The sequence below is a fragment of the Gallus gallus genome, chromosome 11 (assembly GCF_016699485.2).
Source record: "Gallus gallus isolate bGalGal1 chromosome 11, bGalGal1.mat.broiler.GRCg7b, whole genome shotgun sequence".
In the NCBI taxonomy this organism is placed as follows: domain Eukaryota; kingdom Metazoa; phylum Chordata; class Aves; order Galliformes; family Phasianidae; genus Gallus; species Gallus gallus.
The window spans coordinates 12,948,238-12,975,940 of NC_052542.1; the positions used below are offsets into that span (position 1 = coordinate 12,948,238).

At 37.8% G+C, this 27,703-nt stretch overlaps 1 protein-coding gene and 1 long non-coding RNA gene across 44 annotated transcripts in view; one reads left to right on the top strand and one right to left on the bottom strand.

Annotated features, from left to right (window-relative positions):
• Window positions 1-27,703, bottom strand: part of LOC107054313 — a 209,996-nt gene that overhangs the window by 141,503 nt on the left and 40,790 nt on the right. The window lies entirely within an intron of this gene.
• On the top strand, window positions 19,043-27,686 carry LOC112533258. The gene is made up of 4 exons (XR_003077216.2): window positions 19,043-19,105; window positions 19,211-19,272; window positions 25,427-25,705; window positions 27,462-27,686. It is a non-coding gene; the product is annotated as an uncharacterized LOC112533258 (long non-coding RNA).

The following is a 27,703-nucleotide window of genomic DNA, read 5'->3' on the forward strand; positions in this document are numbered from 1 at the left end:
TTCCCTTACCTTGACTGGAAATTCTGCCCTTTACTTTTCATCAAAAATTGTCAAATTCAAATATCTTAAAGGAGAGGTTATCAATCACCATGGTTTTGATGAGAAAACATTTCGGATCAGATCTACGATTTTTTCTCTGCCATCTGCCTGTATCCATCTGCTATCTGTTTTAAGATTAAAAGTCACCTAGGACAGGGAATTTCTTTTTAATTTCTGTTTGTAAAACCCGTAGCACAGAAAGGTCACAGTACAGGACAGGAAGACACCACAGTGTCTTTTCAGTTCAAATGATAAACACAATAATATACATGATCCAGTTTCCTAGAGGGAGGTGTATAACAAAGGCAATATGATACGGGTTTCTACAGTCTCTTCCCTGTAAATGCCACATTCTAGTCCCAGGCATTAACTGATATTTTGATGATAATAAATAGCTTGGTCCTGGCTCTGAATCAATAGTTTTTTAGTGGGTTGCTTTTTTTTGTTTGGCTGTGGGTTTTTTTGTTTTTGTTTTTTACTTTGTTTTAAGTTTTTTTGCTAAATTCTAACAACGTTTTCATTTGGGGCAAAACATTTCATGGAGCACTGTGTATGCCTCTGCTTGCATTCTTCATTCAGGAAAGAGTGACTTTCTGGGCATTTATAATGTTAAGATCTTGTTTGTTTGCTTTGCTACTTCCACCAAGAAGCTTCATCTTGTCTTTTACACACAGCAGCTGAATATGGGATGCGTTTTCTTCAGAAGGTGCAACGTTAGCTTTTAAGTAGCCTCCAGGGTTAGCTCTATACTGCATTGACATTCCACATTTCCCCCCTTCCAATGAGTATATTGCTTTTGTGACACATGCGGCCCATTCAGCAATACTGGCTAATTCCAGCTCCACAGCCTTTTATTAAGTGTTTTGTTTTGTCTGACCTCACATCACAGGATCATCTTGTATACCTCTGACTTTTTCATTACCTTTCATTACATCTCATTTCCATTTTCCCTACGTTATACTGTCATCTTCAGAGACTTGCACTCATAACACTTGGAAAAATAAGTGATCTGCATAGTAGTAATGCTGTTGACCTCTGCAAAAATGCGTCGGCACCAGCTTTTAACTGAGAATGACAGAAATCCAGCCCTGAAGGCAGCAAAGTGAACATTTTAAATTCTAGAAAGTTTCTTCTGGAATCTCAGAAGTTGCAAACAAGAAAAGAGAGAAGTGATAGCGATGAAGGATGTTAGTATTTTCAGTGAGTGTACATGACTCAGTACTTTCCCAGAAGACGTCTAGTTAGTCTTGCAGAAAGATGGAACAGAATGAGGCCATAGATTTTTTTTTCACCTTCCCTATCTTCCTCTTGACAGGCAAATCAAGATTGTTCTCATAGTTTTTTTTTTATTCTACTGTCTGAGAGTTGCTCTCAGACTCTTTTCAGAAGGGCCACTCTCTTTCCTGTCATGCATTGGTTTGACAGGAAGGAAACTGAGGCGAAGAAGCTCTCTTCCTGGCAGCAGACAGCAGCCATGATTCTTCAGCCCTTTTGTTGAAGCCTTTCTTTTTTGTACAATTCAAATGACAAGTGGCAAGCCTTTCTGCTTCTGCATAGGAAACGGTGACCCCACTCCAACCAGTCCCTATCTCTGGTAACAGCCTGCATCACTCCTACCCATTCAGGGATGGATCATTTTCTCTACGGTTAGTCCCAATTTTACCAAGGTTAGCTGAGGGGTTTGAGGATATTTATGTTTTTTACATACACCGCTACTGCAGATTCAATCTTTCCTCATATTCCTCATTCCTCCCGATGTATGAGCACGCCAAGTTACTGTTGTGCTCATCATCTGTTTAACACACACGTGTTCAGATGACAGTAGCGTGTGTTAAATTATCCTGATGTCATTACCAATTAGCGAGGCTATAATTCAGACATGTGCATGCAGATTCTCCATTTGTCACCAAAATATTTTCCAGTTCTGCATGCTACTTGAGCTATTTAGAGTAAAAGTTCTGACCATTCTCAAATGGTTTTCCACCACAAGTTTGGAACAGCAATTTCCTCATCTTAACATGCATAATCCTCCGACTGCCCAATAAAGAAAAAAAATATATACTTCCAGTCATGCTGAGACAGTGCAACATGCCTGCAGATTTTTCAAGGGTGCGACTGGATCTTACTCGCAGACTTGTCCCTCATGCAACAAGAAGTTTCATTATGAAAGAAAAAAAGCTGAAATTTTCACAAAATATGACAATTCCAGGAGCTGATACTTTGAGAAGGATAAACAAACAAAAATCAAAGTTGCAAGAATCCTGGTAACATTCCAGGAGACAGCAACAATGCCAACATGGGGAAATCATTCAAAGACAACAGTATAGCATTTATCTCAGTCTACAGAATATCATCACAGTCCATAAAAACAAGTAAACAGCTATATTAACACCGAACAGTAAGAGTTGCAACACAAAATTGAATCCTGTAATCAATGAATACTAAAGAATTGCCATAATATTTTAATGTGTATTTTCTTAAGAGTTTGATTCCAGAAGTTATATGTAGGAGGGGCATCTGATGCAACCATTTCTGGGTAGGAATAGCGACAGAATGGTTCTGTCATATGGCTGAAGGAAAAAAAAATCTACACATCTGTAAATAATTCTAAACTAAGCTGTGGAATACTAGTTTTTAATACAGTTCAACTGGCATTGCAAGTTAAAATCCATCTCAGCTAATCTGCTACTTAAAATGGCTTCCACCAACTGTTACATTTAAGTATTATGTTGTAATTTATGCATTAAGTGGGAATGGTTCAATAGCATGAATATTTAAAAATAAGTACATGGAAAGTATTTTAATTGGTTTTCCATTGCCAACTGCTGAGATATGCTCCCAAGGTTTGGTTAAAGCTTGCTTAATTCTTCATCACCTATGAAGCAGCATCCATTGAATTAATGGAAGAAAGACCCTTTGTAAGGGTATCTCAGGGTGTTCTATCATAGTAGAACAGCTTTAAACTGTTAGTGGACATCAACTAAAATACTCAGCAGACTTCTACCATGCTGGTTAGCCTATGCTGGACAAGTTATGTGGTGAACTCTTCCTTAGAGATGTTAATTGGAAAAAAAAATATATATATATCATGAATAAAGCTACTACTGAATGACTCCAAGTACACCAGAATTCTAGCAGAGATTTTCAAAGGTTTGTACTGGAGATATGTGTGAAAAAAAAAAATTAAAAAATGTATTTTCATTACTCAGCAAATCCACAGAGGCCCAAGTTTCATGGAAGCTGAGGTGAAATTTGTAAAACAGTTAATTGTATGAGGATATAGGTCTGACTGTCTTTTAAAACATCCGAGTATACAACAGGCAATTGTTAGAGGAAATCAGATCATTTATATGGAACTTCGATTTGAAAAATGACACAAAGCATTCACCATTAGGTTTCTAAATAGCTCTTAATAACTCCAACTTACTCAGACATTAATTTTTGTTTTTATTTTCTCTAGCCTATAAATCAAATCCTGCATGTGATGGAAGTACCAGTCTTATCTGTTACTCAGAGATAGTCACGTATAAGATAACTTTGCTAAGCTTGTTCATGAACATTCTCCCAGCCCATCTAACTTTACAAGAATACCCAAGATCTGTATATTTAAGTTACTATTTGTATGACAGTTGAATTATAATACACATTCTTAAAAACCTAAAAAAACAAAAACAACCCAGGACATTTCTTTAGAAAGCAAAGACAACTTTCATAAGTATTAAATGATTGCTAACTATCATTAAAGTTCAGTAAGGTCTGGAAACCTAAAATAAGTTCAATAATACTATTGAAAACATCTGCACTTGACATCCTTAGCCTTAGATTTTTTTGTTTTACCACTTGCACTTTAATGGGAATCTTTCATGGGAAGAAAGCTTCTAACGGTGGTCACTGAATGGCAGTGAAAACAAGAAGAGTTCACAACACTCCCAGCTTTCCTGCCACATCAGGTCTTCCTGGCAAGCTTTACAGGGGGTATACTTCATTTTTTTCTAATTGCTTAGCATATTAACTCCAATACAGTTAAGTGCCTTGTACTTCAATCACACGTCTACACCTTTATCTCTTCAATATAATGTTGGTGTTCAGCTAAGCATTTCAAAAAACATTATGCTAACTGCTCATTTCCTTAAGATGATGGAGACTGTCCTTTACATTCTGAGTCTAGAAAGTCCCATGTATCAGCTAGCAAATATCTTCCACCCATCATGTTTCCCAAAATAAAATGAGTGACAGTTTCACTGCTTATTACTGGAAAACACTTCATCTTCCCCAAGTCTAGGGATTCTTCTTTTGACAAAAATAATGGAGTATGAAGTTGAATGAAACTTCTAAAATTCCTCATATTGGCTTTTACAATAATTTTCTCAGTTTTAAAATACACCAAGACAAGAAACATTTCAGTATTTGCACCAGAAGAAACCTACTCCTCCACTGGAAAATAATCAGCTCAATTTTTAGCCCTATGTGGACTTTTTAGGTGATTTTTGGGGTATATAAAAAAATATCTAAAAGCATGTCCTTCTAGATGTCTCACCCAGTCCTACTGTGAATTCCCCAAAACATTTCCTAGACCTTCTCATGCTTTCAAAGAGAAGGAGTGGAGATGTAAGAGAAGCAAATAAGTAGGACTTCAGGAACTTTAGTTTTCTCATGCTGCTTTGAAAAGATTCATCTGCTTGAAAGTTATAATGTATTTAAATTATAAAAGAGGGAGCCATTATTCACACTTACCTTAATCGGAGGTTTACCTTCACTTGAACCTCCTAGACAGAACAAACCCATGAGCCCGTGGGTATTCCTGAGAAGCCAATTGACACTCTTGACAGGGTTTCAGAGCATTTACTGTCTACCAGATAAAAAATCTGTCAGCTTAGTTTTAAGTAGATTTAAGGTCAGGCTTCTGAAATATCTACTAATTTTCAGAATATGCTAATGTTGATCCTGGTACTGAAGACCGTTTTGCCCATTACTTCATAAGCATTTTCTCTCTGTAAAAATACAAGGCATATACAAGGGCTGCTACAAAAGTAGTGCCTCCTATTTTATTGTGTTGACCCACGACATCAGAAGCAGATGTTGATGGTATGGCAGTAGAGGATGGAGCTTCCTGTCAATATTCCATTTCATTTTGTTGCCATATGACAGATGGCAGCAGAGGGGCAGTTTGAAAAATTGGTGTCTGATATGGAAGTGCACGTGAAGCAAAGGTGTAATTGAATTTCTCTGTGCAGAAAAGAGGGCACCCATTGACAAACCATGTTCTGGACAGCTGTGCACAGCTGTCACATCACAAAATGACAAGCATCTCAATCAGCTCATCCACATGAATCGCTGGATTACAACCAGGGAACTGTTTAGAAAGATGAATATTGGCTTCAGTGCATATTGGAAACAATGGTAACAACACTGGAATACTGCAAAATTTGCACCAGCTGGTTCCCACAAATCCTCACACAGGAACAGAAAGAACATCATAGGTTTGTCAGGACCTATTGACAGCATGAGTTCTGAAGGTGACAGTTTCCTGGATTGCATCCTTACTGCTGACAAGATGTGGTGTCACCACTACAAGTTGGTGTCAAAACAGCAGTCCATGGAATAGGAATCCCTGGTTAAGAAAAAGTTCAAGATGCAGTCCTCCCTGGGTAAAGTGATACATACTGTAGTATGTACGTATGTATGTAGTAGTGGTAGCTGATAATTTGCTCTATCAGTGCTATTGTGTTTTTTGGAACTGTCGTAGTTTCCATGGAAATAAATAGAAGGTATTACTTTTGGAATGACCTATTCATCTCTATACCCAACTCTCTTCAGTGTTTTCTTTCTGTCTCTGTCTACCATTTTCTGATGAGATTATACTTCTAACACTTCAAGAGCACTCCATAATTGTAAGAAATGCTTTTTGTGGGAATACACTGGTTAAAGGCTAAACACTGGCTAAATACTAAAAATTTCAGTATTGTAGAAATCTATTAATAGATCCACAGCTATGACTATGGGGAGAACAATCAAGCATATTTTTAGTCAAACTCACTAGTTTACAACAGCGATAGGACAATCTGGAAAAGTGATTATACCTACTTAACAAAACAGCAACAGAGAATCAGTCAGTTTGTCTTTCTATTCCACATGCACACTCCTATATGTGACAACATTAAGCAGCATGTCATGTGTTATTATGTTTTATTGTCTTAAGCAGGCAATTTCCCAACTAAGTTAGGCCTTGGGAAGCTCTTCAAATGCAACCTTAATCAGGAAACCTGCAACTCTATAGATTGCGCTTGATGAAATATACTGTTCTCCATCTGACCTTCAGGAAATGCAGCATCAGTTGGAAGCATGCCGCATTTCAGGTCTGTGACTCAGAATTTAATTACATTAGAGAAGGGTATGATCAGAAAAGCTGATGCTGTTTTTTATCCAACCACTGAGGTTGTTGCCAGTTTAGTTATCGACCTCCATTCAGCTGAATGGTCACCTGGGAAGTCTGTGGTGGCAATGTTAATACAAAGGTTGTTGTGCTGCTTTTTCTGTGGTGGCTGCTTTCCTGGAAAAAGACGAGATGGGCAGGGGTAGGGTGCAGGGGCTGTCCTGCAATGCAATTCAGCTAAGTAGGAGGTAACCTGTAAATTGTCTTAGACATTCTAAAACACTGCAGAGACAAAATTTGATTTATACCTAAAAACCAGAACTGACTGCACTTTTCATATACTGTTAAGCCAAATTGCAGGAAACTAATTGTAGAAGAAATCGAGATATTGTTGCCAAAATTTATAATTAGTAAAGGATGTAACATTCAAAAAAGATCTGCATTCGCTGGCTTGAATTTTAATGTTTGAATCTTGTGAATTTTCTACTAATAGAAGTGAAAGCAAGAAAAAAAATGGGGTTTTCAAAATAGAAGACAGCACAGCGCAGGACACTCAGTACCCCTCCTCCAGAAAGGAAAGCAAGTCCATTCACATTTAACACTCAGAATAACTTCCAAAATGCACCAGTGTCTATTCAGATACACCTGAAGTAGCTCACAGGAACAGAATCTCCCCTGTTTAAACCAAAATTAAGATTTCCATTACCTCAGCTATTCCCAAGAGCGTGGAACAGACTATTGTACTGCTGTTCTATAAAAAACATTTTTAACTTGGCCATTTCTTACAAATTAAGATCTTTTTCCTAGCATGGGAAAGAATTACTACCAAAGTTCCATGACAGATGTGTTGGACAGAATGCTGCAAAGCTGAACTAAATGCTGTACTGCCATACTCATACCAAAGCGCATCTGGTTCAGACTTCAAGAGCAACCAACAAAATTCTTCAAGGAGATCATTTTTGTTATGAGCTACAAGTTAATCTGCACCATCCTGATAACTGATGCTCTCTTAGCACACACCAAGCTTCCTCTCAGCAGTATTAAACACTACATATATAAAACTAAGCAACTTAATCTCAGGCTGTGAAATAGTCTCTCTCAATTTATACACTTACATACTTCCAAATGCCAAGGCCCCAGAACTCAGATCTTCAAACAATATAATGAATCTCACTCATAAATTCAAGAATGACAAAACCCAAAAATCACGTGGTAACATCTGATTGACAGTCCATAGGATTTCACCAATTAATCCATTTAAATTTGGATCTTTCAAAATCAACAAAACAAACAATCTTAGCTCAGAAAATTAGTAACTGACAGAGAATGCAATAAGCCACGAGCAAATTGCTGCAATTGTTAGTTTCATGCACTGAAAAAACTGTCACAATGCTTACCGATTAAACATCTTACTCCTAATTCACAAATCCTTTATTCCATCGAGACCATAAGTATTTACTTTTGCTGATGACCGGAGTATACCCTTGTGTTTTCTAGAATTAAACACTTTGGTTCCTACCAATTTCATAAGCCTGACTGAGACACAGAAGAGAGGCATTCCTTCATGTGGACTGCCAGTGGGACTTGCTTCAGAAAGGTTCATAAATCATTTGTTAGAAAAAAAATATCCCATAGACAATGAAGTGACAACCACCATTCTTTTAAAATAACAGGTGAAATGGAAAGGAGGGGAGAGTGGTGCTCCCACTTCCCCTTTATTTGTCTGAATACAAACTCAAGCAACAGACATACGCACCCTTTGACTAAGTGATTTCAAAACTACATTTCCTCCTTCAACAAAGTACACACAACAAGATTAAACTTAAGTCCTACCAGGAAGATTTAAGTAAAAGGACAAATCCTACTTCATCCTCAAGACATCCTAGCGACTGGATCACACAGCTCTCCACTTGGCAGCCTGGATGGTGTGAAACACTTACTGACAGAGCAACCCACCTGAGCACTGAAAGAAATAAGCATCAAGAACAGAACAAAAGATTCTACCAGACAGACGGGCGCTAAGAAGCCAGGCTGTGTCATATTTTGTATTTTAGAGGTGTTTTACAGCATCTTGTATCCTGGTCATTCCCTGGTCATTTCATTTCCCTGTGGTGCACAGCATCACAGTGGGAGCATTTTTCACTGATTCTGCAGCACGATCTTGAAAACATTCAGAGCTGCTTTTTCTATGTCTCGAGCCTCTCATCTCATACTGAAAGTATATTGAAATGGTTCTGGTCAAAAGTGAAAAACAAACTGATTTCAATCAGTTTGCACGGTAACCCGGGTTGCTTTGGATACATGTCCATCTTATTCACTTATCCTTGTCAACGTGCCCAGATCGTGTCACTGTAAGACATTATACGTTTCCAAATTGAGTTTGAAAAAGAATGGAGAAAGAAGGAAAGGCGAAGAGAAAGGAGGAAAGGAGAAGAGGAAGAAGAAACCAGAATATGCACTTTCTTTCAAGACTTGAAGAAGATTCAGCTCAGTAGCAATTCCCCAGCTGTAATTGCCTTACAAAAGAGTTTAAATCCATTTGGAAAGTTCCATATTAACTCAGTAGCCTTGAGAGTCTTGTTTCCAGGAATAGCTCCCATTTGAACTGTAGCTGCTCATGTACATCCTTAAATCAAGTCTGTTTTTCACCTGGGGAGTCTGTGTACCGAGACAGGCATTTCAGGGACGCGGGATGAACAGGATGGAGCAGACACCAGTGCACACACAGAAAGGTAAGCCAGATGGTGCAACAGCTCAGCTAGCAGGCCAGGGGAGCTGCCTGCAGGCACCCCAATGGTGCTACCCACAAACCCTGTACACATTACAGCTTTAAACCTCATCACAAAAATCTAAATGGATGAACCTGTCCAACACTATAATTATTTTTTCTGTTACGCTATAACACATGGAACATTTTTAACTGTCCTTTGATTTGAAAGTGCAAGTAATTAAATCCTAGCACAGGTCTAGTATTTCAGCAAGCTCCCTCTGATCATAATTATCACATTTATAAAGAGTCATAGGGTCCAGGCTGTTAGAAATCAGATAATTTTTTTTCTCTGACTGACTTCACAAGAAGATTGTTTGCAAATAAGCTTGAAAGCTACACTCAGTAAACAACTTCGTGTCATATCGTGAAGTCAATAGGACAAGCAGTAGCTCATGTGCTGAGTGGTGCTGTGAGTCACCAGCAGAAAGGTTCATATCACATACAAGCTGGCCTTTATCACCACACTCCTAAAGCTTCACTCACGTTTGTGTTCTTTGATCTTATTAGATCAGCATAAACTTGAGAATTCCTATTCAGTTCTCTAGCTATTATACAGAATCCATCAATGTTTTCAGCATGAAAATTGCATGGTTTATAGTAACGTTTATTGCATCACTGCAATCTTACTTCTAGAGATCCAAGTTTAAATGTAGCATGAAGTACATCGGGGATAAAGGGAGTGGGGCTCAGAGTCAACCCAGCACAGAGGTGAGTTAATTCCAAAACCACATTGTAAAGTGATCAGTTGCAAGCTCTCAATTATTCTCACAAAAGCTTCCATGTTAGGCTATCTGGGCTCCTGCACAATAGACTTCAATTAAATCACTCTTCCACCCTGCCTGCCCACAGCCCATCCAAATCTTAACACAACTTGCACTGATTACAAATACTGTAATCAATGCCCGAAACAAATTAAAGAGAGAAGAGTCACATGCCATCATTTGTACATTCTTTATCTTTCAAAGGCTTCTAACAATTAATTTGTTGCAATTTTTATTGTTATTAAGCGGACACTATGTGGTAGGACACTATGGCTAGAAGATGTTATAATGCAAACAAACAATGGCAATCTGTTATTATGCTATAAATCTGCTTCCAAATCTGAACCATGCGCTGAGGGTTTAGGATCTCTCTAAAGTAACATATTTGTTTACTTTTAAAGGGAAAAGGTCCTTTTGTATATACCAAATAGATTAAAATCTTATCAGAATAAAAATTCAACTCTTTCCCAAGCATTGTTAGGGATACAGCAACCTACATTTTCATAACCGAGGGAAAATTATTTAACTAGTTATTGATGAATGAATATTGAAATGCTAGCAGTCATCACTGTGTCCTTCACAGTCACATTAAAGACACAAACGTTTCATAAGATACAGGAAAGCAAATATGGATCCTCTTCCATAGGTCTCATGTGCCTGTGTTATCCATAACCAGTCTGTTTCTCCTTTTTTCTTTCAATTACCTTCTTTGAATGTTTTGGATCAGCCTTTACCTGGACCTGTCCACAGTTACTAAGTATTTCAAATGGGCTATGTGTCACTAAGGGATTCCCTTAGAATACTTCCCAGGGCAATCACACATCCTAATTTCCATAGTTGCACATTTGTGTGCACATGCATGACTGTTTGCCTGTAGGTATATACACACCTAAATAAATACGACAGCACAAAAAATCTAAGTGGAATATGTTTAGATATGCATCGTGGGCCCATATTTAAAAAAGAAAAGAGAACTGGAAGAAGAGACAACGCTGAAAGGACACTGCTAGGAGGGCTATATGAAGCAATCAAAACTTTGGGAAAAAAGGGAGTGTAAAAAATTCCTTTATCTTGGGATGTAACAATGAGAATTAATGCTAATCAGGTGGCATAATCACACCTGCTTTAAACACTCGCTTCCATTGTAGGGAAAATTATAAACTTCACGGAGCAAGGCAGACCATTCAGAATAAGGCATGAAATTGAGCAGCGCAGCTTCTCACAGCACCTATAAGCAGGTTTGCATTGTATAAGTAATTATGATTTGAATGGATACTGCATAGATGTTATCATCTTCAATTATAGCTGCTATTTCCATAATGCCATTTCCATGTGAATGAAAAGCAAAGTCTGTCAGAAAAGTGTTGACCCTCCTAGGCAATAATACACTACTGATTGTGATAATAGTGGAAACTCCTGTTCTCTGTAAAAAAGCAGTTTGCGTATCAAGGACAATTTGATAACAAAAAAAAAAAAAAAGAGAGAGAGAAAAAAAAAAAACCTACTGCTGTTGTTTGTGATGGTTGTGGGTTATGTAAAGAAAATGCTAGTTACTTGCTGCAGTTGAGGCACAAGGATGATTGTCCACAGGGCATTATAACCAGTCTAGATACTTTGCTTGGTACTTCAGCCTCCTATCTGAGGCCTGTCAAGTAAAAGTGTTGTTTATACAGTCTAAAATAAAGTTGAAAAAGAAATACTGCATTGGTATCCATAACTTAACACAAATTACCAACAGTATCCTTTAAAGAGTAAGTTAAAACCTTCGTAAATAAAAATCATCAAACATTTTGCTTTTGACTTTTGTTTCAACAGAAAGAAAAAAAAGACTACTCTTTGCTTTAAGTACATTCCCAGTGCACATTAAAATTGGTTCTTTTTCAAAGACACTACCATATTGCAACTTGTACTGTTACAGGTGACTTACCAATTCAAATGCCCTACAATTATTGCTCAAATGGCGCAATCTCTCTTCAAACCTAGCACTGAATTAATAACAAGAGCCTGATACATATATTTTCTTATGAAAATAATAGATTTATTACTTCTCCTATTAAACCTTCTGGCAAAATTCCAATAATAATGAGCAAATTCCTAATAATATTTAACTATCATACAATTACTATGTAGCAATTCAATCAATAATTAAAACTAAATGACACTTACCAAATCATGTGTTACCTTTTACTTTCTCTAATACTTGGCCTTTCAAATCAACAGACAAATTAATGTTGGTGAATGTGAAAAATACTTAAAAGGGAGGGAAAAGATGGTTTCCATCTATTTATCTGTATAAAAACCCAGCCAAACCTCTGCAATTCCCTTAAGCACAATGCGTCACTAGGGTGAGACCCAGAATAACCTGCAGCTGCAAGAAAATTGATTTAGTGGAAATGGAAGTTCCTGATACTCTTCTTTTTCTGCATCTGCTCTTATAACCAAATTGCTAACCAACACTCACGTGCAACCTTTTCTATGGTATGGTGTTCCCAGACTCTGGGAAGCCCTGCTTACGTAGGGTCACCCCGGCCTCCCTGTCAGTTCAGGAAGGAATTCAACATCCACAGTGGATCTCATACCTCACATACAGCAAGCCTCTTAAACAGCCATGATAATCCACATAGCTGACTTTTTTTTTTTTTTTTTTTTTTTTTTAATATATTGCTCCTTTGATTCAGATTCTTGTGAAGTGAGGCATTCTATGTCAGTGGAATGGAGAAAATGCCACTATCTAAAGAACAGTTAAATGGTTCTGCTTGCAGCCTTTCTTTTCTTTTTTGATTGTGGAAAATGTGAGGATCTAAATCATTTTTTGTCTAGCTGAGTTCCCCTTCATTCAAAGGGCAGCTCCAATCCACTTCACTTTGTACTAGGGCCAAAACATTGGGTATGACGCACTATGTCCATCATAAAGAAAGACGGTTTGTGTCCAAAACATTCTAGTAAGAAAAAAGGTTTGAGATATCAGTACAACTGGTCCACTTCAATTGTGCAGTAATGTACTACCACTGAGTGGACCACTGGAATAAAGGCATGTTAATGAAGTAAAGTAATGCTAATTATCACCGTATGGATGTGAGAGTACAGCCTGACATTAACTGTTTGAGGGTTAAAACACCTTTAAAAATATTATTTTGGCAGCTATTACAGTTGTATGTGAATTCACTGTGTTCCTACACAATACACGCGAAGAACAAAAATGTGCATCGTAAAGAAGAGCTTTCACTATGCATTATACTAAAAAAGTATATTACACACACACAAAAAAATTGGAACTTCAAAATCCATCTTGGTTGACAGTGGAACTGAATTGGTGGTATTTTGATCAAAGAACAGCCCTACTAGGTTGTACTGCCAAGACATTGTGTTCTATCTTTTGTGACAACAGGAGTTCCTTTAGCCAGCTAACACCAGAAACTGATACTGAGCCACTTGGGGCAGAGGACTTTTGAAGACTGCTCAGGAGAGTATCAGATCAGGCTCGGAATGCTATGTACTCTGCAGATCTTAGGCTAGCATGAATCTGCAGAGTTCTGAGAACAAGCAAACAGAACCAAGGCTGAACTAAATAGACCAAACTGTCATTTAAATCTTCCAACATTTAAAGGAAACTGCAAAACTTAAAACTTTTGAATTTGATTTTAATAAACTAAAAATAAAATAGTGTAGTATTTTACTTATTTTGTATTGTATGCCTGTATCTTCAGTTTCCATTCCCTTTTTTTTTTTTTTCTCTAATAAACAAGGGAGAACTAATAAGGAGAGTTCTCTTCACTCCTTCCCTTTCTTCATTCTTTCCTCCTTATATAATGATGTCCTAAAATTTGGTATGTTACAAGGAGATGATGATGAAGAAATTGTGGGGGAAAAAAACCCACAACACTCTGTATGTAAAACATGAAGGGGAACAAGAGGAAAACAATATAAGAGCTTGTATCATTCCTTTAGTTACTTCCAAGCAAATGGGCAGGGGGACACAAAACAAATAGCCTTGCTATCTACACATTAGGCCTGACAAAAGTCTTGCCTCAGTCATGCAAGTTATTGTTCCATTCAAAATATTTTTAAAGCTTGACTGCAAGAAGAAGCAATTCCACTTTTGCCAGAAGTGGTCTCCTCCCCACTTCATATCCACTGTTATTACTGTGCTCCTGGAGGTTATAAATTATGAATTGTATTTAGAAATTTGCAAACACATATTTTCTCTGCAAAGAGGGAGCAAGTTCGTATTATTTGTCCTTTGATGTATACCCATACAGTAAAATGAAATCACTGCTTTTAAAAACCCTATGCACACCAACCACTTGACCCAGATGTATTTAAACAAGGCAGTATTATTTTGGTTTGCGAAAAATCTCTCTCCCCACCTCACACCTCTTCTGTTTTCCTGGGGTCTTTTTATAGCTCAAAATAGCCAAGCTTATCTCACTGCCAACATTCTCAGCTCATCTCAGTGTTTTGGGAGATAAGATTAGAGGCCTTGATCCTCCTGCTGTTAGAACAAGACCTCAATCTCTCACTGTCTCTATTTAATCAGGTTCCTATTTTAGCTGCCACAAAGCTGTCAACAAAAGAAAATAAGCTATATTCCATCAAGGGGTTAAATTGGATTTCACAATGTGCAAATGCGCGTCTGAACAAAATTCCACCTGCACCCTCCATCAGGCAAATTACTTCTGACTTTTAATTTATTTCTCTCGGAAATGGAAAGGTATGGCACAACCAAAGTCAATAGGGAATAAAGAACGAAGTGTAATCAGCCTGCTCACCAATTCAGAGCCCTCTTCTCTGTCAGCTTTAATAGATTCTCAGACCACACAATTTATAGAATGTAAGATGTATCTTTTCTGGTCTGTGTTTTATTTTGGACTCGTCTAGTTAATGGTCCTAACAAGTGACAACTGATGTTTGTTTGATGTAACAGCGCCTGTGAGACATACATGTTACTCAGGCAGATTGTGGACAGTCTGTTTGCCTACTGCAGGCTGTAACAGAACTGGACTTCACCTGCTCTTATCTGTAGAACAGGGATTCCGCTACAGTGCTGTTCAGGAAGCAAACTGATCAGTTCTTCACGCAGGTCTACTCTGCTGGCCTAAAAAAACCCCAATAATTAATCATGGGAAATATAAAGACTATTTTTTTATTTCTTTGTTCAAAATGTGCTACCAAATAATACCAAATTATGCTACCAAAAAAAAAAAAAAAAGGTTTCCTTTTCTTGGATACCAACTGTATTATAGATATCAAATCATTCCTTCACATTGTTTCAAATAATTTCTCCTGATTTTCCCCCTTCTCAACATTTCAATTTTCTAAATTTTATTAAGCCAACTTTAAACCAGGAACTCTCCCTGTTCCTCTGGCCTTCTCACAGGGGAAGCAGCAGCCCCCATACACAGAAGATATCTCCAGAGGAACTAAAGGATGCTTAGTATAACTACACTCTACTGCATAAACTTCCTTTTCACTGCTTGTCTTGTAGCTCTATTCACCTTATTTTGCTTGCCAACTCTGTAGTAGAATTTGATCAGCAAAGGGTGAGGAACCATTAAAAGTTAATCATAAGTATAAAGCAAAAATAACGAAATTCACATCTGAAGAAAATGCTTCAAGCTCATTAACTTTTTGGAGAGCATTAGAGATTCTGCACCATATGTGAACCCTGCAAAAAGGATAAAGGTCATTTTTTCTCTAAACAAAAGAGGAGGAAAATCCTTTGCATCTTCAACTTCTTTTTTAATCCCAAGTTACAAAATATGTACTTGCCTCCAGTGTATTTATTGCTGTCTAGTAGGACATCTGCTACCTTGCTGCTAACATCTGTCTACCTATGATCACGTAGTGTTAGGCATAATTTTGTCCTTAATAGCTTTTTTCGATGTTTTTTTTTTTTCCTCTTTTTCTTCTCCAATAGCCTGTACTTTGTTTATTTTGTTATTCAGATAATAAAATAGCTTTTTTTGTTGTTGTTTAATTAAGATGCATGAATTCTCATAATTGCAAAAGGAGTAGATTTGGATTCCAGATAAATATTCTTTTGTTTTGCTTCTGGGTCCTTCTTTAATTGAGTGACAAGAATTAATCACAATGATATTAAAGGTCCATAAAATCAGGGGAAAGGAAAAGCAATAGTTTGAAGGAAAGGAACCCGTCATGGGATTAAGAAATAGATTACACCCTGCTATCAAATAGCCACAGAAGTTATTCATTTTATCCTCTTACAATGGCGCAGGTTTACATTTTTCAACAGAATGATTATCTGAAAATCAAATGCATGTGCCTGAAGTAAATAAGGACAAACAAACTCCATGTAGTTAGGACAACAAGCAGGAACCAAACAGGCAAAGTTGTAAGCACACAATATAAAGGTAGATTAAATATAGCTTCCAAGCATTCTGATAAACTGTTCTTCAAATCCCTGTTTAAACTATTTAGAAACCTAAAACTGCAGTCTGAATTGCCTGGTACATCTCTTGGAACAGAGATTCAATCCATCTGCCAAAAGGTGTACTACCAGTACACCACAGAGCAATGGCACAAATACTGGAGTTCACTAGTGTTCATTCACCAGTCAAAAGATGTGGGGCATTTTATTGTGAAAGTTTACTTGTGATACAGTACAAGCATGTTTGAGTAGCAACAGTTTGGGAGTTGTTTTTTTTTTAAGACATGGAAATATACTAGGGGACAGTTATAAGCAACACAGCCAAATGCAAGTGTTGGAGTTCTGAACAATGAACCAGGCTAATCACACTGGATCCCAGACCTTTCTGCAGTATGCTACAATGCTCAAGTGGTCTTATAGTTCCAGAAAAGAAGCTGTCTGACAGACACTGCATAAATATGGGTTATTATTATCCTTACCACAACATATTATTAGGAGCTCCATAGGCAGACATGTATTTTGGAGACGCACCGATTTCAGACACAGAATGTATTCAGCAAACATAAATTAACAGATTGTCTTTTGCTTTATACATTTAAAATGCTTTTGAAGACAACAAAAAAAAATCGATTCCATCTCAAAGCCTCTTAAAATACGAGAAATCTTTGCACTAAAAATACATACATATTCATCAGGACCCCGAAGGCTTCATCAGAATCCAAAATATTGACAACTATTACAGCATTAAGGTACTGCCTATTCACTACAAATCAGGATTAGAGCAATGTTACTAAACTTGTGGGGCTTCCCACCCACACTTTCAAAAGGTCTACTGCTCCACAGCAAAAGGAGAGAAACACAATTTGCCTGCATACAAGGATGACCCAGAAAGCTAAATCTTTTCCCCAGGACAAATAGATAAACTTGTGCTGAAGTTCTTATAGTGGCAGTGCATTCAACTGTTACCTAATAGAGACTGATGTTGGATCACTGAGTTTTCCCTGGAATTTAACATCTCTGCGTGCAGTTCTTTCAATAAATAACCCAGCCCAGGTGGTAGAATAAAGAAGTCTGATGCAAAAATCAAACAAACAAACAAACAATCCAACCAGCCCTTTGATCTCAGTAATGACTAGCAAGTCAATCAAACTTCTCTAATGCTTTGTCTCATACATCAAGGCCTGAAATTTGGAGTTTGAAGCCAAATACTGGTCACTGTGTAGAGCCAGCTGCAAATGCATACCACTTATGACAACGCATCTGTTTATAGGACACTAGAATAAAATGTCTGTGGTGCTTTGCTAATTACATGCACAGCAGTCATAAAGCATAAGCCTCAACCATCGTTTTTTTTAAAAAAAAAAAGGACTACTGCATAAATGGATCTGCATACTATTAGCACTTCAGTCCCCAGTCTCAAAGGGCCAGAAGCATGTAGGAACAATACACCTCATTTTCCAAAAGTGCTGGTGGATGCCAGGGCAAAATAGAAACAATTCTACCTATCTTTCAGTTCCAGCTGAAAATGACTCTCAGATCAGACCCTTATCTCACCCCTACCTTAAGGTAGCTCTCAACTTAAATGGAGTCCCTCAGTTTATACCAGAGGATAATCTGGCCCTAGGTATATAAAGGATTTTTAAAACAAATAAATAACAGGCAAACTGCAATCCTACGGCTGTGAATAAGGTCTAAATCTGTATCACTGTATGTTGCATTTAATCAAATACAATTTGAAGAGCATGATACCTGTATTTCCAAATATTCATTTCATTATGCCTTCCAGTATACTTGCTTCTCTGGATTTGTAATTGGTCCCAATGCTATGATCTGCCTTTTTCTGAGCACCAGAGACTCCAGGTCTCTTTCCAAACGGTACAAAGCTTTCCTTTCTCTGGTCTGACAGAACATATCCCTCCAAAATTTAAGTTCTTGGACTGCCACATAAAATATTAAGATTAATTCAGTACATCCTTCCCTCCCATCCCTTTCAAAGCTTTTTCTGGTTGTTTAGCAGAGAAACTTTTAGCAGTTTGACACCTTCCATGTTTAATCTCTGTGCTACCATTCATTCCATGGACTGGTGTAATTTGTTCACAATTCTAAAGGGCACCACAAAGAAAAGTAATTTTCCCTGGTAATAAGATATACACACAGAGAAGCCAGGAGGGGAAGGTACAAATAAAGTCAGATTATCTTGCAAAGTCTCTGGCTGCTCCTTAATGCTAATTTAAGTTTCTATCAGTAGGCAGCTCCTACAGCATGACACTTCAATACTGGTTCACCGAAAACATACGAAGTGGTAAACTGAATCATCCAAATGAAATGCTCTGTATCAGAGGCAACAATGACAAGAACTCAAGTTCTTTCTCTTTGCCACACCTCTATCCTTGCTGTTATCTGACACACACAGTACAAACCCAGCAACAGCACACAAAGTGCAAGGCTCAGCTACCTAAACTTGCTGCTCTTCTGGCCCAGAGCTGTAAAAACAAACAAAAACAAACAACCACCAATGAATAAAATGTTGGTTCCACAGAAAACAGGGATTTAACTTTTTGGTGAGTTTTCTGTATTTTCTTTTTTGCTAATTTTCGGAAGTGTCCACCCTATCTGATCCCTTCTGTGACTGGCCAATGAGGTCTGGGGTCTTCCCCCTTGAGGTGCTGCTATCACAAATAGCTGACTAAGACCTGGCAACAGAGAAGGTTGGGAAAACCACTTAAAGCATGACAGACACTTCTGGAATGGAAATTTCCTCCACTCCATTCCAAGTGAGAGCACTTACTTAATTTTACCCTCAGCTGCACTGAATACTACTGAGACAGAAATTCCAGGAATTCTCATCCTTTCTCTCATCCTTTATTCTGCTCAAACAGCACTGATCCTCAACCGTGCCCCCATGGCAAACCCGACAACCCAGTTCTGGCTGACTTTTCAGGTAAGTGGGATAGACAGCAGCTAGAACACTATCCAGTTCTTATAAGCTTACAGACATGCTACTCCACTTCTTTGTTCCTTTAATTATAGAAAAGAAGGTAATACTAATATTGTGAGATAAAAGGAAATAATCCCAAATACAGCATAGATCTTTGTTTAGGACCAGACATTCCAAAGCGCTTAGGACCCAAAGAAATCAAAGCCAGAGTTAGCAGATTTTGAGGACTGTAAAGCCCCCAGCAGTGCTTACTGCAACATGGCCAGTGTTTCAAAAGCTCTCAGCACACAAGGTTCTTCTGAACTCTTTTGAGAATCTAGATCTAAGTATTGCATTAGGAGCTGCTGTGTGCTTAGCATACTTAAGTATTAGATCTCTATTGTGAGCTCTTCTGAGCCCTTTTCAAAATCTGATCTGCACTTTAAACATCCAGCTTCACACATTGTTTCAGCCCTTGGAGGATTCAAGAGGTTTATAATGAATTTTTAAAATTGTGAAACTTGAATGAAAAGTGCCTTTTAACAGCTATATAAAGTAGGTTATCTCAGGCAGCACATTTGTTATTGTTGCTACAGGAGGTATATGCCAACTATAAATACCATTTATTAGCAATGAATGATAAAGCCTCAGTGTAACTGAAGGCTTAATAGCAGAATGAATTAACTCCTTCTCAGACTTTAATTCTAATATTAGCCATTAAGAGGAAGAAAAGACAGGTTCCTAATGCATTTCACCAGTAAAGAGTCAAATGTAAACAAGCAAATAAAATAGCCAGAGGCTACCAGTCATTAGGACTGAGCAGTGCCTAGCTGCCCTATCCCCATGCAGATGTTATTCTTTTCTGTAAATGGAAAGACTCGATGTTTAAGATTTTTCTTTTACTAGCCTGATTTACCTCCTGACAGCTAAGCAAAAACCATAGCTTTGTCTTTGAAAGTTTGCAAGGCAGTAGACAGAGTGTAAGAAAGCAGTGCAACCGAAATATCACACTGTGGAAGAGGTAAAACAAAGAAGGATATACAAAGTTTTAGTAAGAACATAAAGATTCTAGGGTGCATAACGATAAGAAAAAGATGAAAAATATTTGCCCTTCCTCCTTGCTCAAAGCTCTGAGAATCACAGCTCCCACTCCTGGAAGCTAGGAGAATGTGCAGAGAAAGCTAATGCAATACAAGACTGAAGCAGAACGTGTCTCAGTCCTTCACTGATCTAGCTCCAAGATTGGGAGAGCCAGGCTAATGTGTTTTTGGTTTGGTTTTTTTTTTTGGAAGACAGGAACTGGTAAAACACATTAAGAGTTCAGCATCTGGAAGCAAACCATAGACAGAATTGTATATAGTGCCTAACATAAAAGGTCTGACTTCACAGTTAGGGGGCCTTCAGAAGCCAAATCCAAACATCACAAATGAAGCCAGACTCCATCACATACCAGTGAGTGATGTGGGGTATCTTTATTTTATGGACTCGTAGGTCCATAATAATGAGAATCACAACTTAAACTCACAAAAGAGGTGAACCTACCATTAAGATGGTGATATCGTCATATAAATTACATATAAAAAATTAGCATTTTGCATGCCACTACAGCATTTAATTCTGAGTTAGTTAAAAATACTCAGATCTTCCAAGAACATTCTGGGCTTACTAAATACCCCAAATCATCTTACACAATAACATAATGAAAAGTAAATGTAGTCAATGTTTCCAAGTTACCTACAAACCTCTGAAAGCCACAGCCTGCTTCTCGAACGCCTTCACCTGCATGGTCTCCTCCCTTTCAAGAGAGGATCTTCTTTCTAAATCCCTTCAGAAGTACTATTGAAGCTAAGGTTCCATACTATGAAATAAACTGTCTGATGGTAGAAGAAACAAATAGCAGAAGGTATTTTGAAACAAACAATGCTTGAGTACTTTGCAGTATAGAGACTTCTCTCAAGAGCTACACTATTCATGTTCTACTAGAGACAAATCAGAAATAGACTCCACGAGAAACAAAGATGGAGACAACTGGTTACCAACAAAACCCACACCTCTCAGATCACCTGCTCCTCTCTCTCATAAGAGGAATTTACACATCAATAGTTGCTCATAGATTCTGCCCTCATCTAATCACTATGAATACGTGAAAAACAGGTTTAGATCTTCCCCATCTCTCTCCGTGAAAGCCCCTCCTGCAAAGGTTAGGAAATGTCATCCTACAAAGCCAAGGGTTCCCTAGCTTCCATGCACTGCTTGTAGCATTTGCAAAGGCAAAGATTAACCGCATTTGTAAATCAGATCCCTTGTGTTTGCTATGGATCTGATTTATGGCTTTGCAATCTTCACAGCCCAAATTGCAGGGAAGGAAAAAATGGGTACTGGAAGAAGTCATAGCAGATGTGTTCACTTCTAAAAAAGAATGCACAACATGTGCTGCAAAATAAAAGCACCATTTGGCAACATAAAATATCTTGGCATCTGTGTGAATTTGTAACTGCAGTAAAATATTGATATGGCTGATAAAACTGAAGTTCCCCTTTCCTCTGCCTCTGCATGTGTGTGCCCTGAGAGAAAGTTTCCTCTTCATACTGTGGGACTGTCTTTGTTTTTTCTAGTTTTTTTTTAATTGTTTCCTATCACTCTGCTTGATATAACAGCAAATAATACAAAAAAGTTCTAATAACTGATCAGACAACATTTTTTTTGCCTCAGTCCATTGCAAAAATATTTGCCTGTATTTCCTAAATCTAATGAATTTTAATGCTTAATCTTAAAAAGAGTTACTCTTACTTAAAAATCAATGTATATCACCTTTTGACTTGTGCTGAGAATTTCACACAGACTATAAATGATCAGAAATGTCTACATGTCCTTTGCACAGAAATTTTCTTTGAGAGCAAACAAGGAAAAAAAAAAAAGAAGGAACTATGTATCTGAAAACACAGGTTCAACTCTGTGGTTTAGGTCATTATTTACAGAAACCACCTATGAAGCTCACACCTGTGTACGAGTTCGGCTTCTCATTCCTTTCCTAGGTCTGTGGCCAGTCATTCTCACTTCACAAGCAATTCAGGTCAGTACGTTACTGGCAGTTTGTAGATGACTGCAAAGATCCATGCATCTGTGAATTTTGTTCATAGTTTACAGAGAGACTTTCTGTACTGAGATAAGTGTGAAGAAAATTCTTTCAGAAACAATGTCTCAGAGCATTTGACCTCCAGTGTACCCGTCTAGAATAAAACAAGCACATAAAAATGGAAATGAATGAGCATTACTGTGTTAAATATTTCTTATATTAAAGAAAAATGTCATTTTCCCCCCACAAAGCCTTAATCTCCATTTCAAAACCAGCCTTATCACTTCTGGATCTATGACAAACCAATTTTACCTCCTCCACACGACCAATCAGTGTGCACCATTAAAATACCACTGCACCCAGGTTTTTGAGAAAGCCTGAGAGATTATGAATATTGAGAGTACTTCAAATGTAATTTCCTTTTCATAAAAAACTTTGGTGTCTGCTCTGAGTGCTGATATAATATGTGGAGGCTGCACGGTTGTTCTTTTAATCCATAGCAATTAGTTTCTATCAGGATATACGCCCACTCTCTTGAGAAGTTTTATAAATTGTGTTGTGGGGGAGCATGGAGAAAAAGCAAAGAAACTTCAGCTTCTTAAATCAGAATGAAAATAGCCATGAGACCGTTGTGGGTCTGTAATGGACTGTAAAAAATGTCTGTTGCAATCAGGTTTGCTGTCACTACTATCTGTTCTGCACACACACACGGTACTTTTCAAGACCTTTTCTGTATGCTTACGTTCCTGTTAAGACTATTAAACACTTATGCTTCATTCACCCCATCACTGAAACTACAGGAGTGTGAGGAAGAATGGGAATACATACTTGTATTACAAGTTTACAGTCAATACCAGAAATTAATCAATAGCTAAAGAAGAGCTAGTAGCTAGAAGAATTTCACTTGCAATAACATGCTAGTTCCTGTAATACACACCATACACTTCAGGACTTCCTAGCTTTCACGTTATCGAAACAAGATCACTACCTTGTTGCTTCTTCCAGTTTTCCGTTTTACTATTCAAAATGACCTTGTGAGTTATTTTCAGATCTTTAGAAGAGACTTTCAACAGCTGCAAAGATAGCTCTTGGAAGCCAACAGCAAACTCAGATATGAACAATGTTTTTATACCGTAGAACCACTCTCTGCTAAGTTGAAGTTTGCAGCAGCTGAAATGTTTGCTGCAAGTCAGAACCACGGCAGAAACAGCTTGACTTCAAGGAAAAGACCAAGTTTTAGAATGCAGCTTGTTTCCTGCTCAGGGGACAGTTACTGTTACACACTGCTTTCCTATCAAAATCCCCCATGAAATATTAAAAGTGTTTCATTTACGAATAAATCAGTTTTCATGTTCAGAATTCATGCTCTTTGTGATATAAGGGTTGGATGCCTTCCTCAAACAGCTGGCTAACAGCAAGCAAGCTACCAACAGCTTTCTATTGTTCTTAATAAAAACTAAGTCAGTAGTAAATCTATCTCATTGTAAGCATTACATTAGAAACAAACACTTACCAACAACTTAGTGAATTGGCTCACTTAATGGATCCTAGAAATGTTTTAGCACAAAGACACCATTATTATGGAAACTTTATTTAAATAACATGATTTAAAAACAAACAAAAAAAAAATCAGCTGTTAGTATGTGAATTTACAGGGACTCACAAAATGTTTAGGAATATACTTTTCATAAACAAGGACAGAAAGTAGCTGTATGAGTTGAAATACACAGGAACAGTCACAGTCTCATCCCCATTTATCCTAACAGTAAGAGAGCTTTCTTCATTAGACAGTGGGTTGATGGGACCTTTAAATAAATCAGAAAACCCCATGTCTTGTCTTTCTACAGGACAGGTAACTGTCAGCCACCACAAAGTAAGAATAATATTGCTAATCATCACGACTGTACAATAAAAGCCAAAATCAAGAAGAAAACTGTTGAAAAGAGGTACTTGATATTGAAAAATATGCCAAAAGATGCAAGGCTCTTTCTTTTGTATGAAACAGTGCAACGCTGTTCAAGCTAGCTTGAGTATAACAGGCAGTACCGATGCATTTACTTTACATTCTTCTCCCTGTGTTAGACAGGCAGGGTTGATCCCTGGGCACTTAGCCAGCTCAGCTCCTGCAAGCTAATTCACTCCGAGCTAATGTGGCTTTCCTTACTGCATACTGCACTGTGCCAGACCAGGACCACGCAACTGGTTTCATCCTTTCCACCCTTAAAGTCTATGTATCTAATGAACAGAGTCAGCAGAAGCTTCTCCTGAAAATATTCACTGAGGAAACAATTTATTCCCTGGTTAAAAAGTACGTACTGACGCCCCTACAAAAGCATGTGGTTATTGCCTTAATAGAGACTGAAGCAATAAAGGCTTGACAGGTGGAGTAGATGTAGGTTTAGAAGCAAAAAAAAAGCCATAATCAAGCTTTTCAATCCTTTGTTGCTATGTTTTTTTAGCTCCATTTTTGTTTACCGTCTGTATTTCAGCCTGTGACTGAACAAAAGAGCAGCTGCAGGATCTGATAATATTGTTCAGCTTAAGCATTGCTTAGCAAATCAGAATGGTGTTAAATGGCTGTATTTTATTAGACTAAAAATTTGAATTGCTTACTCTGTCTTTCACTGTGCGTGTCTATAAGATGCCCATACGTTCCTTTTGCAGTACACATGCATTTACTGAAATACATACATATTTTAGAACAAATAATTATTGACTACAAAAACCAGAAGAAAGCAATGAGCTATAGTGCTTAGAAAAGGGGTTAAGAAATCAGGGTGTGTAGGTCTCTATTCCAGTTCTGCTACTGAATATATGAATATTACTGCTTATTAAATGAGAATACCCAATAAATGAGAATTTTAAGTAGATCTACACTGTAAAGGCTATAGAGCTCCACAGATGAGCTAGGTCTCACCAGGGATACAACCATTCTGAAGTACTAGTTACTTAATAATTGCATTTAAATATGCTACATGCCACTTCAATTGGACACAAAGGTGGGTGTATGACATTAGGGATTCAAAACAGCTGACTTAAAACATCTTGATTACAGAATCTTGGCTAACTATTTGTCATTTTTATATGTCTTCATTTATAAAGCTAATAGGCTCTTTAGCATCTCATCATCACTTCAACATCACCGAGTTCTGTAAAAAGCTTAAGAGGAGGCAATCTTGGCCACTCCAAAATTTTGAAAGAGAAACCACCAAGAAAAACACCTGCAAGCACACATCTCAGAACAGATTGGTGTATCATGGACAAAAGGATGGAAAAAATAACCAGAATGTGTAAAAAGATCATACATAAGTCTCTGGTGAACAAACCCATTAACTCAGCTCAACAGACAACAGAAGAAAAGAACAGAGACTGCAGGAAAAGGTATCTCACATTTTCAAGTGTATTATTAGAAACATTAGCTGAGCTTTATTTTCACTAAATTCTTGAAGGAAACAGAAACCATTACAGTTGCTCTCTTTTCTGTTATTTTAGCAGTACATTAATAACTTCTAAATTATGACTTCTGAAAAAAAAAAAAAAAAAAAACATACAACTTCTAGCAACAGAAAACAGCATACATTTCCAAGCCAGGTTCCCATGTCCACTTTTAATAATTGAAAGGCCAACAGATGATATAAACGCTGGTGTGTTCTCCAGATGAGTGCACAGTTTAGAGTCCACAAGGCTGCAAGCAGGATGATCGCACACAGCAATGCCTATTTTTTCTTGAGTTCACCTAGCCCCGACAGTTCCGAAGCTAAACAGTGATATTATGTACTCAGTAGAACTCAACTGTTAAAAAATAAGGTGGCCTGCAGCCAGAAATGGGTACTTAAACAGAAATCCAGTTCTTACAGATTAAAACTGCTCTACAAACCTACAGCGACAGCATACAGCCTGAAGAGCTTTCAGAATGTTTGTATTCAAAGAGCAGGTACTGCCAAGAAGCACCTTGCAGGTCAGAAAGACAAAGCAAAGGAAATAACAAAGTGCACTGATAGCAAATTGCCTCGGCAGGCAGTGAAAATGGAGCATCTAGTCAAAATCGGTGCTAACCTGTCACATGTATCTGACAAGGGAAGAAAATAAAAACAAAACAACACAGTGCAACTCTTACCTACAGAGAAGCTGCTAAAGAATGTCTCGATTTACTGTAAAAGTGACAATGATGTGTCCCATAGCGGGGTCCCTGAGTGACTATGATTAGGAAAACTGGAACAACAAGTACAAATGAAGCTGTGAGCCTGCTGAATTGCTTTGATGCCTGGGCTTGGGTTCAATTCTCATCATCACACCGATAAAACAGCTCTGTCATTATAAGTGCCTTAATTTTCCTGTGAATTATCAGACATTTCTGGCATTTAATTTACATACACATTTTAAGCTATATTCGCTACTTCAGACAAAAATGATGGCATTTTTAGCTTGGGTAAGCCTGAACATTTTTATTCACAACCATTTTAAGTATATTCAAATGACTACGAGGTACAGCATCACATTCATATTTTAATTTTTGACCCTAATTAATTCATCAACTTCATAACTATTCTTCTCATCCAAAACTTCTTCTTAGCTTTTTAACCTCTGCCTCGTAACTCCAACTTTAAAAGCAAAATGAGAATCTCAGCTCCCTTTCCCCTTTCCTTAAGATGATTTACATTACCTGGAGTTTTTCACGCTCCCATAAATAGACAACTTTTGTGCCATTTTTTGTAACAAACGCTAGTTGATGTAAAGACAACTTCCACCAGTAACTACAGTGGAAGAAGCTTAATACTGAACAAATACTTAACAGCACATGTTTTGTCTTAAACTAAATTAATTTCACTACTAGCACAGTAACACCAAGGGAGTAGTGCTTCTCAGTGCAAAAGTACTTTCAAATATTAAAAATGCAAAGTGCAGCATGAACACTTTGACAGCATCCCAAAGACATTCGCTGAAACCAGTTCAGCAATGGTCAGGGGCAGAAGAAAAAGCCTCCAGGTCAGAGTGTTTCAGTGAAGTTGAGTGGATGCTATCATGTTTCTCCCCTAGTTCTAATTGTGCTAGCCTCCAAAGCACTTGAAAAATGTGAGAAAGCAGCCCTCCCTCTTTCCATGCTGGTGCTATTGATGTCATCACCTTCTTTTTGCAGAGCACTTTCCTGCTCCTTGCCTGTGTTGTCATTGCAGAAGCCCAGCAAGTGGGTCAGAGAGCGCACGGAGAATCCACTGGGCTGCTGACGGCGTGAGGCAAGTAATCTGCTCACCAAGGGCAGAGCTGCTGGTGCAGGAGATAATTAAACACTGGCTAGTGCTTTTTTCTCAATGCACTTGGGAAGGAGATTTTAAAAAGGCTTGGAATTAAATCCTAGGCTGCATTATTGCCTTGATATAA